Below are 13143 nucleotides of genomic sequence, written 5' to 3' on the forward strand. Positions count from 1 at the left end.
GTAGGAACACACACGCCAACAGAGACCTTGCCATTGTGTAGTGAATGATATTCTACGTAGAAAAATAATCTTAGTAACAACTGGAACTCAGATAAACATTTATATACATCGTATCTTTGGAGGAAATGCATGTTCAAACGGTCGGTTAAACGAGCATCATACACTTCCTGCTGTTTGAACTGACTCTGCAACGTGAGGGAAGACGTCTGAAGCAACATGCTTCCAACAGTGAACTTGGTCGTTTCCAAGTGAACCCGGAATCTTCACGGTACTGATCCCAAGTTAAAATGATTTAATTAGTTATATTGAACAGTATTCACGCTTGATTCGGGAGGAAAGACCAAAGTGATGCCTGGTCTTACCTCTTTGGTAAAATCCACAAGCACCGACAAGGTGTTGACAGACAAAGAATCACAGTCGGGGCGAAGACCAAGGTACGAAAATCTGCCCAATTCAAGGAACGCGTACCGTATTCGACGTAACAAGCGCCCAGGGCGCTCTCAAAATTAGAAAACGGGGGCTTTTGTTAGAATATAATTTTGGTGAAAACAAACAGAGTTCAAAGATTGTAAATGTTGTGGTTTATGCTAACATCCTGAAATGATATAAAAGAAGAATATGTGTGTATTATACACGATAGATATATATATTTTCGAGAATTAAAGTGCCCATAATTAAGGGTGCATATAACACACGATATACACATATATACACGAATAAGCAAGTCTTGTGTACATTGATCAATTGGAAAGGGTGCTAATTGTGATTGTTCACTAGCCAATATATTAGCAAATATCGCCATGGGCGCTTATTAGAGCGGAGCGCCTATTACGACGAATTTGGTATGTGTTTATGCCAAACGATTGACAAAGATCTCCAACGTGTTTGGATGCATCACACGTATCAGCTAAACATGAATACCTTAAGTTGCAGCTGTCTTGTCATAGATTTTAATGCCCACACTCATCATATATTTACCTTAAGCCCTATTTGTCGCTCATAACACAGGTTCAATTCACTGCAATGTCATTTCATGGACAAATGCTATGGATGATAAAGTCCTATGGTGTATCAGGATATATGTGCGTCGTGAGAAAAACTCGCCACAGCAGGTTCAGTATTTGTAAAGTGTTCAACGAAAGCGAGCATCTTTACGAATGTCAATATTATTCAACATCTCGAACGAAACATATGAACACTCTTTGACAATGTGCTTTTCACTTCCTCGTTAAATCAGTTTCCTCAAAAGAGAGATGTATCTTCTTAATTTGAATTACTATATGTAATATATGATTAAATTCGTTTTAACATGAAAAAAGGATTAGTAATGCATTAAGTACCTCAGACAATGTATTGACATACTATTGGTTACAGTAACATAAACGCGCAGATTGTATCCCCGATGAGATGGAACCTTATGGACCATCTTCCCGAGGCAAGAGAGTTAACTGACTATAAAAGTGAAGTCAGTTAACGCTCTTGCCTCGGGAAGATGCTTATAATTATGGACAGGACCGTATAGACTTTGGGACGGACTGTTAACGTGCCTCATCTGTATCATTGTTATGGAATATGTATCTTTTGTGTAATTAAAATTAATCCAGGCAAATACAATCGCATGTATATATATGACCATAGTATATGTTATCTACTTGTAACAGGTTGAGGTGGTTTATATGAATGACACAACTACCAAAGGTGTATAGCTGTATGTTTCAGGTGCACAGTCTAAGGCACTTAAATCAGTAATTGTTGGATTTCTTAGTGCTTGTCACCTATCATAATATTTTGTCTTAACAAGGCCCAGAATAAGTCCCCGGAACCTAATTGCTGGTCGTAAGACATGTTTGGAACTGATGGGCAGGCTTGGTTTATTTTGTGTAATCGTACCCTTATTGTGTAGGACGGTGGTGTCAACCAGTAGTTGGTGTGGTTGAGGCTCGAATAGTTACAACCCACCGTAAGATAACAGGAACATTGCTGATCGCAGCGTAAATCAACAAAGTTAAAGTTAGGTATAAATTGCGATGCATGGTCATTTAAATTGCAATTTACGTCCTCCTAAATAAACGACCCTGATAAGAAATTTCAAATTCAATTAAGTAGTGAAACAAGTTGCAAGCAGTTCAAACTGTGCAGTTAGATATAGTAGGATGACTGCATGTTGTCTTTCATCAGTCAAAATCCTACTGGGACCACCTATCGTTGTAGCCTTCCATGACTGCAGCGAGCTCAGTTGGGTCCATTTAAACGAACGAAAGTTTTTTCCATAAAGATCATCAGTCAGTTATAATAATTCTGACTCTTTGTCCTGTTTTGCTCCGTTTAACAGCACGTATAATATTATATCATCCTTTATAAATGTATCTGAATCTGTGCAATGTTGAGTTGGAATTATCGCTGTACGATTTATTCCGTTACAATTATTAGTTAAGGACTAATTATGATATGACGCAGATTTCTAGAAAACAAATCAGCAGCACTAAGACAAGGGGAATCACAATTACACCAATGCTGGGACTCGAAAGGGGATTTTCGGCGTAATGAGCTTACACGTGAACCACTATACTTCAACATCGCAATACCAGGTGTATGTTTGTTGTTTAACGCCACACTCAACAATATTTCAGCCTTATGTCGGCGGCCTGTAAATAATCGAGTCTGGGCTTATAGACCAGTGGTTGATAATATGAACATCGTGTGAAAACACGAATGAACCAAGTAACCGAGTCCATCTACCCAATCCGCGGCGCCACTAACGACAAACACAGTTTGCCGGGGCCAAATGTTAACCCGGAGTCCCAACCTGGGTAAAAATGAACAAAAGAAACCGTTTCTCATCAGTTTCATTCTTTTATTCATCATGCATTTCAGCAGATGGCTTCAATTCGGTCATCGAATTTTGACTTACTCTTCACTGTTGAGGTACAAATTAAAAGAGTTGTATTTTTCATTGTCGTTCTCGTGGTCCATGGAAGATGCAGCGAAATTTGGGAGTATCCTATCTAGGTCCTGACTCAGCCCCTGCCTGCTGGTTGTCCACACTGGGTCATCCAGGTGAAGATACAGCCCCCACACGACACTGCCTGGGGGAACTGGGGGTTGCGGATGATGTCCCCACACTGGTCAACTGTGGATAAAACTTTGGCTTGAGTGTTCATAATAGAAAGTGATAAATTGGATCCATCGTCGAGTATCGTTGAAATTATACAAATGATACAATGAACAAGTAGTATTAGAAATGTTTAAAATTTAGTCCACGATTCTTACCGTACGCAGCACAAAAGCCTTGGGTAGCGTTGAAAGATTGTTGACAATCATCTGAACTGGCGAATCCGGTCCTCAAGTTTCTAAGTCGCCTTGGCCTTCTCCCTTGGCCAGCGCAGAGAGCGATGCACACCAGTAGGAACACACACGCCAACAGAGACCTTGCCATTGTGTAGTGAATGATATTCTACGTAGAAAAATAATCTTAGTAACAACTGGAACTCAGATAAACATTTATATACATCGTATCTGAGGAGGAAATGCATGTTCAAACGGTCGGTTAAACGAGCATCATACACTTCCTGCTGTTTGAACTGACTCTGCAACGTGAGGGAAGACGTCTGAAGCAACATGCTTCCAACAGTGAACTTGGTTGTTTAGTCATGGATGGAGTGCATGACTCTGTGCTGTAAGATGATGGTTGGGCCTTTTATGATTGCACTGTAACATTGTGGTCAAAAGTCACTGATCAAACTGATTTCAAACGACTGGACACTGGTAATGATGAATGAAAAAATAGATATATTCACCATTAGTTATGTTAAAAGCAGAATTTCAATTTGAAATTCATGTGTCAATTTTTATTATACAAATATGAAGTCTTTGATATTTAGAAGTTGGAAGAACATAAATACATGAAACGTAAATTGGTAAACACTTCTCAATTGTTTCTTAACTACTTCTAGCTACTTCATGGGCGAATAGTGAATACATGTGTATTGAGGTAATAGGTATAAACAAATTGGAAATGGTAAGAACCGCTTCATTTATATTTCCATATTTTCAAAATCGTATTCTGGATTAATTTTGTGATGAAACGCTTCTATTTGTGACATAGTAATACTGAAACACAGATTGTTATGTACCTGGGTGCCGTTATACAAAGCGATCTTAGTGCTAAGGTGATCGTAACTCCCATACCTTAACATAGACTTACGACAGTCGTAGCGCTAAGGTTGTTTTGAACAACGGCACCCTGTTCTATTGTGTTTCAATTGTGTTTTGAGCACCCTTTCCATTGCCTCTTCCACTCCCTCACATCATCGTCACGATATTGCTGAAATGTTGCCGATGAGACGTTGAATCTTAAATCATGTGATGTGATCCAGTGTGCCCATCCAGCAGGACACACATTTGTCCTTTACAGATTGGTCATAAGGTGTCAATGGTTTCTTGGACATTTAGTAAAATTGGATCATTGTCGTATGTTAGTGCTTCCAAAAGTTTAAATCTGTCAAAGTTCAGGATTTTTGAAATATGGGAGCGTTTGTTAGCTTTTACCCCAGGCGTGTGTATATACAAGGTGGTAGATTATGTTTACACAAGGTGGGATTAATGTACAAGGATAACAAAATAACGGAGAAGCCAGTTGGTTTAAGGAAATAATATCTTTACAAAAGCTTACAATGTATATATGGGCCCATCGGCACTCAACTTTTCCACCTGTACATAATGAATATTCTCCGAAAATGAGTTATAAGCCAGTAAAAAATCAAACTGTTATAAATGCGATAACATAGGATTCTGTAACTTCTGCCTGTAGAATATAGATAGGTTCCCTGGTCTATCGGGTTCACAGTATACCAAACAAAATATACTACGGGATGGATGCTTATTTATATAATTCGTATCAACAACTGAAATTAATTTTAGTGATTGAGGTTTTTCGATGCAACGCCACTTTGAAAGTTTTTCATTGACGTCAATCAATGCATGTCACCTTAACGTTAGGAAAGCCGCAGTAATGGCCGATGCAAGTTCCAGTAGATTGTCACTCTAGTGCAACCCATAAACACGTGCGTGGTGCTGAAAAGCAGTAGCATTGCCCGTGCAAACTTGGGATTCGAATTCAAGCCCAGTGGGACCATGTACCGTTAGCAGACCCAACTCCGTGAGGACTTAATGGACAATTTATTGGACTAACCTGGGGTACAAGTATCTTATTCCAGTATTTTCTTGATTTCAATAACAAATATTAGGGTTTTTTTAAAATCCCAGGGTTTTAGAAAACAGCGGCTATGTTCATGATCCTCCATAACACTATCATTTTCTCAGTAGTGTTATTTTTAGTAGCTTCGTGTTCGTATTTGATTAAGATTAAGTGTGTGAAATGCTCACATCCGTGCTACCCCTATTTCAATGTACTATTGTGTATTGCAGCTCTACACGAGCGGACGTTAAGAGTGCAGTTCAGAGCAGTGTAGTCATACATGGTCGTATACAATAATGTGTGCTTTTGTGAGTGCATTGGCAAATGGCCACAGGAAAACTAAGTCTCAGTCAGTGTTGACTAGATCGTACTACATTGGGTGAGTTGGCTTGAGGAGTATTTCAGTCACGTCACGGCGTGCCATCTATGTTTGTTTGTTGCTTAACGCAACATTCAGCAATATACAAGCAAATTACAGCGGTCTGTAAATAATCGAGTCTTGACCAGACAATCCAGTGATTGACATCATGAGGTTTGATCCACGTAGTTTGTATACGAGTCTGGCCTCACGATCCCTTTAGTTGCCGTTTACTTGTAGGGTGTAGGGTAGGGTGCTGATGATCTATTCATACCTCAATCCAGATAGTCAACGGCTGTCATTCAAACAAATGATGTTGTAAAACTGCTCACTCACACTGCAAACACGAAAACGTCGTTTTTTTCCGTATATGGTCATTGGACGGAAAAACGACGTTATTTGGACGTTTTCAAACCATCGTTTTTCCGTCCAAATAACGTCGTTATTTGACATCGGAATTTACTGGGAGAGAACGATATCATCAAGCTCCTCCCTTTCTTGATTGACATTGTCAATCAAGCAACAGCGTCTACCGGTATTTCTACTTCTCAGATTTCATTGGTCAGTTCTCGCGTGTTAGATTACAGGCCCGCGTTTGACGCTGCACTCGAAGCGCTTAGCGGAAGTATTGAAATCAATCGTTCTGCGCATGCGGATTACTTAATGCCTTATCCAAATTTTCCGTTCTGTGCATGCGCGATTTCGCGTATTGTTTCCGAGATTTCATGTCGCCACTATTTGACAATGATTCATAAACACAGTCTCGTGAAAGTTCGGAATCGTACAATTCCAAACTGGTGATGCCTTTTCAGACTAATGCTTAGTCTCTAAAACTGTATAGTTTTGAAAGAAACAAGTAACTCAATTTAAATTGAAGAGGAGCCCTAGTGATATGGGAGATTCCGAGATGAACCTATTCGTTGGCTATCAAGGCTGCCACCCAAACCGATCCAAACTGTATCTTGATGTCTTCAGAAATACAAATTTCTTTCAATATTTATACTACGAGATAGTAAGGGTAAGGCTTTCTCACCGGTGGAACGTAGACAATATCGCAAATACAGATATAACGTATTTGAATGTTAATACTAAAGACAAACACTCATTATTTGTAGTGACGATATAACTCTTCTACACGTTTATTGGTAACTTTCGTCAGTTTTGCTCTTCATTTTAATAAATTTGTTTTCACATATTCATGTAGCAATACCCGACAAGCCTGTCATACATAATTATTGGGCAGTTTTCAATCTTGTACTGACTTACTCTGGTGTTCCTGAGCGAAGCTTATTGGCTTGGGTGTTACACCCCGTTTTTCTGGTAATCCTATTATTACTTTATGTTTTATGTAATGACACCCTGTACACTGGATCACGGCTCCGTGACTATCCATAACAATCAAGATGAACATTCAGTTCAAGTAAAATGATGAGGTTGTTTTGAGGCCACAGTCAGTCAAAAACCAATGCTGTGAGGTTTGATTACACACTTCTACCAGGTCGAACATCGTGGATCCTCATTTTTAGAATCCAAGTTCATATGCTAATCCATCTGCGAATACCGTCCCGCTCAAGATGACCTTACTTGTTGCTGAAACTATCATCTAAACCCCACTCTCCACCACCCCCCACCCCCCCCCCACCCCCCCCCACCCCCCCCCACCCCCCCCCACCCCCCCCCCCCCCACCCCCCCCCCCCACCCCCCCCCCCACCCCGCACACCTAAATAACCTGGACAGGAAATACTGACTGCTGATAGCCTCTGGTCAACTCCGCGCTACCGCAGAATGTTCGTCCAACTCTGCAGGGGGCATTCAAACACGCTGAAATGTTTTCGCCTTGCATCCAAGATCGTATGAAATTTGGCTATTATAGGTCGCTGTCTCTTTTTTGATTACCCAATAAAGTCACTTCAACATTCAATTTCCGATACAAGTAAATGAATAAGTGTGTTTTACGCCACAATTAGTCAAAGACCAGCGTTGTCTTGTTTGATGACACACAATCTACCAGGTAGCACATTGTGTACACTCTATCCCCATTTAAGTCTCCACTGTGCGTATTCCTGGTGACGAAAAGGCACAATGTACCTAGGTATCTCATTGATACATTCATGCGCGGCATTCTCTACCGCTAGAAGATTATATAGTTAACATGCTTATCCAACTCGAACTATCATGCCGCTCAAAAATCCAGCAGGCCCACATTTACACACACACACACGCACGCACGCACGCACGCACACACACACACACACACACACACACACACACACGGACAGGAAATACTGCTGATAGCCTCAACTCAGCCGCGCTACCGCGGGATGTTCGTTCAACTCTGCAGGGGGCATTCTCAGTGACTTCAAACGCCCTGAAATGTTTTCGCCTTGCATCCAAGATGGCGGACAAATGAAATCGTATGATATTTGGGCTATTTTAGGTCGCGATCTCCTTTTTGATTACCCAATAAAGTCAATTCAAAGTATACGGTTGTGAAGGAGCTTACAACTTTATAACACTTATTCCTCTCATTCCAATAGAGCTACTCGTGCTCACATAAAGTTGTAGTTATTATGTCACTGTTTTATTTCTTTAAAAATATATTACGTGTTCATGAATAACAATTAAGATGAACATTCAATTTCCGATACAAGTAAATGAATAAGTGTGCTTTACGCCACAATGAGTCAAAGACCAACGTTGTCTGGTTTGATGACATTGTGTACACCCTATCCCCATTAAGTCTCCACTGTGCGTATTCCTGGTGACGAAAAGGCCCCATGTACCTGGGAATCTCATTAATACATTCATGCGCGGCATTCTTTACCTTAAGAAGATCATCGTTAACATGCTTATCCAACTCGAACTACCATCCCGCCGAAGATGAATTTTGATTTACCAATCCCTGAATTGAGAAGACGTGCGTTACGAAGTCGTCATCAATATCCGTAAATGTCTGTGATATTATTAGCCATCAAAAGCCGAATATATTTATTGTGCTTTCTTGACAACAAATGTCATAATTGGGATAACACTTTCTTAGTAAAGTACAGATTCTCGTACTTTTTTGGGTTGACTCCCGTCCGGGATTTGAACCCACACTGTGAGTGAGGCACCCAATCGCCAGCACACAAGTCAGCGATCTAACCCATTCTCAGTAAACTACATATTCTCGTAATTTTTAGGGTTGAGATAATAGACGTTGATGGACAAATTAAAGCCAAAACTTAACTTATGAATGATTGGTAATGGGCAATAGACAATGGACAATGGGCAAACGAGAGGCCGGGGTAATCAGCGCTAATTATCTGTTGGCTTCCCTTGTTACGTTTCCTTCTTTGCTATCTTTTTACTTTTGTTGTTCTTACAGGTACATATATATGTTCTCTGCCTCATAGCATTTATTCACCCGATGAAGGAGTGAGTATATACTCCGAAACGTTGTGTTCCTCATAATAAAGACGTTGACATTCATATTTTTTTCCTTATGTGTATCACTTTTTAATGCCCTTCAAAGACTCAATCTAGCTTTGTTTTTAAATGTGGAGATATTTGCTTAGAATATAATATGGTCATGCCTATAAACATTTGAGTCTTTGTCTACTTGAGCATTTAAACATAAATTTTATAGCTGATGACATTGCTAAATCTGCAGGTATGCAGTACACGTCATAGCAAGCTGTGATCTATATTCACACTTTAGATATTCGAAATGGAGATCTGTAAGTTTATCGTAATCATCCGCAACTCTCACCTCCAGACCAGTTGAACTTCTTAGTGCATTCTGATGCCATTGGAAAATTCCAGGCTGCCCTTCTTTCTGTGATGTTTTGACGAATGAAATCTATTGCGTTATGATAATCTCTGTTTGCTGATATTTAATATGTACATATTGTAAAATATTTACGATATTTTAAACGTGTAATTCGATGCATACAATGCAATGTAAACATAAGTGCGGATGCACGAAGGCGGTTATAGTCATAGTTATAGTGCGATGGATATAGGGGAATGGTAGGAGGGTGAATGTATGTAAGCACGGATACCGATACATGAGGGCGGATATAGTTATTGTTCGATGGATGTTGGGGAATGGTGGGAGGATGGATTATGTATGAAAGCATGCGCATGGATCCATGATGGCTGACGTAGACATAATGGTGGGGAAAGAAGAATGCGATGTGTGTGTGTGTGCGTGTGCGTGTGCGTGTGAGAGTGTGTGTGTGCGTGCGTGCGTGCGTGCGTGCGTGCGTGCGTGCGTGCGTTGTGATACGAGGGTTGGCGAACATGTTGTGAGATGATTGTGTAAGTAAGTGGGTGATGATGTGGCAGGTATGAGTATTGATACATGCAGACTTGGGGTTGGGGGACATGGTGTGCCTGTTCTGATGTCTTTTGTTTCACTCACTTGTAGTGTTTTCTTAAATGTGTTACGGATTTTGATGACTGAAAATGTAGTGTCTCAAAGGTCATACTGACCGGGCATTCTACATATCTATTCGAACTACGTAGCCATTTTTATGCTGTACAATTCTTCTACTATTTCTTCTTCACACACACACACACACAACACACACACACACACACACACACACACACACACACACACACACACACACACACACACACACACACACACACACACACACAACCACACACACACAACCACACACACACAACCACACACACACACACACACACACACACACACACACACACACACACATTCACATTAATTGTTTCATTAAATGTATCATCGAGTATCAGTAAGAAACTAGAAATATCTGCCTTTGTTCTGTAAATCTCACCAAGTTTCAGCTTTCGCCTCTTCCTTTGTGGAATGAGGTTTCACATTTGTAAAATGATCTCTCTTATCTGTCTGTACCATCAACTGTGCCCTCACCCCCTGCAGTTTTCCCGTCCCATATTGCCAAGCAGGTCACCCACAAGGAGGAATACGGCCCTCCCTCATTCCAGTTGTACCGTGCCTAGCACAATATGTTGTGGTGCCTTGCTGTGGCCAAACATTTTGTAACAATTTGGCAAACTTTGATATGTAAACAGCAAATATAATTCAGTTTTATTTCAACAAAAACGGAAAAAAAATCCTACTTATTTTGTGGATACCATAACAATAAATCAAACCAATAGATCGTTTGAGCTAGCATGAATATCAAAAATATTTAGCAAGTCGATAGTCATAATTCCCACTGTTGGTCCAAAGTGAAATGTTCTTCATGAATACTGTAAATCATGAAATTAACGCAATAATAAGTCAGCACATTAATGCGAGTATAGAACCCTGGCTTAAAATGCTTCATGACATTTATGAGAGTAGCCTTTCAAAAATCACCGTAGACTCACAATTCAATAATGTAGACGTTCGACCGAATAATATCATTTGCTAACTTCAACTGTTCATCTAATTTCCATTAATGTATGTTACATAGTTAATATGTTCATGGGCTTCATCACTGAATGTATAGTGTGGAGGACTACTTCAGTTGAGGATAAGTAACATAAATAATGATATTATTATGCTATTATCATTATCATTCCTTCAGATTATTAAAAAAAGTTATTATGTTTTCATATTAAACATAGAGAAAGAGGTATGGAGATTGTGGAAGATATTTTTAGCACAGGAATTGTTAACATAATTCTTAAAGATATTATGTTTTGTTTGTTTGTTGTTTAATGCCAAACGCAGCAACTTAAGGATATTACAACATACATACATTTAGGTTCAGTTGTATTTTTGAATTTGTATTATTTTGCAAATGTTACAGAGACCTGATAAGTGATATAATAATGTATAGTCGCTATTCTTAAAAGTATGAATATGTTAGATTTATCAACCAGAAATATTGCACACCAAAGGATAATCATATTTCATGACACTATTCTACGTCGAAGTCTACGATATTTGTGTATGCCATTGCTACAATGATTGGTCATGATAAAGCAATGAGAAATTGATATTTGATGATATAAGATAGCTATGCGATAAATCGCAAAGGACTGTCATAGTCCTAAAATCACTATAATTAACCCATAATTATAGTGGTCATATTTCAATAATATGTTTTGTATTTTACTCAATATTTTATCTTACAACTAGCTAAACCTAAATATATTTCTGTCGATAATGTAAGTCAGTTACCATGCACGTAACTGACCGTCACAAACCAGTGACTCCGGATTATCTAACTCAGCCAGGTGGCCAGGCTAGGGATATGCCTCAGGCTATAACATGCTGTGTATGGCCGGACGCATCGTCATTTGAGTATCAGATAGGTGGAATATAAAGGATATTACGCGGTCGGTGCGCTCTGTAACTGTCGAATAATTGTAATTAATACGCCACGCATGTAGCAGATTTAGATCATAGTTTCAATATTAGGTAACTAACACATTCTATAGAAGGCCTGAGTCCCTATATATACGGAGTCCAGTGGCAGATACTTCACTCTGCCACGAATAAAGACGTAAAGGGACTCAGCAGCCTTCTGTCTGTTTTAAAGGTAAGATAACATTATTTTCTTGTTAAATGCTCCTTGCCTTTAACTTATATGATATCCTGTGCAAGCAACTATATATTTACCATGGTTTGTAATATTTAAGAATAAGTTATATGTCATTCATTATACCGCAAAGCACCTTGAATGTTAATTGTATGTGTGTGTTTATATAGATGTTAGTAGATTAATTCACTTGTACATTAACTGTTGATATGCCAAGTGATAGATAAAGCCGTACATTACATAACATGAGAAAGAGTACATTGTGGTAAATACCCTCGGGTAATCTCACGTAAATACCGTCTCATGCGAATATTGGCCGTGCTACGTCTATCATTTGGTTAAGCATTTAGGGCATTGAAATTATACAGTATGTGAAATACGTTTGTATGTTAATACACGAGTAACGCTAGAATGCCGTAAATGTAAATGTTAACAGTTCCTGTATGAAATGTTGTAGCTAGAATAACATGAAATACCTCCCAGTCGCTTATTATTCACAATTCGTTTTTGTACCTTATTTATTAGAACAGTCCTGTTAAGAAAGTTTAAACGAGTTGCTATCAATTCATGTATGGTTGTCAATTATATATTTAATGTAACAAGTCATTGACTGCATCTATCTTGTAATGTAATATTGTTTAAATATCTCTCTATATATGAAATTACACTCTGCCACGAATAAAGACGTAAAGGGACTCAGCAGCCTTCTGTCTGTTTTAAAGGTGATAGCCGAGTAATCAGCTCTACCAAGTTAATTCCCCCACTATCTTGGCTATTGTGACGTAGCAAACGGGACCACGCCCACACAAGGCAAAACGGCCCGAACGCAAGCTACGTCAGTTGATGGAGATCAAAGTTTCCGGTGCTGATGAAAGGCAGAACACAGAGAACAGGATGAGGCTGCAGTCTTTTAGTCTTGACTCGTTGTAACCCTGAGTTACCAGGCAGAGTCATCATCAACAACAGCTCCACATCACAGACGCCAACCTCTACAATACCAACATCACCAGCAACATACACAACGTCAACATCAACGGTACCAACGTCAACGTCAACATCAACATCA

This window comes from Haliotis cracherodii, unplaced genomic scaffold (assembly GCF_022045235.1).
Source record: "Haliotis cracherodii isolate W230 unplaced genomic scaffold, xgHalCrac1.p SCAF_10, whole genome shotgun sequence".
NCBI lineage: Eukaryota > Metazoa > Mollusca > Gastropoda > Lepetellida > Haliotidae > Haliotis > Haliotis cracherodii.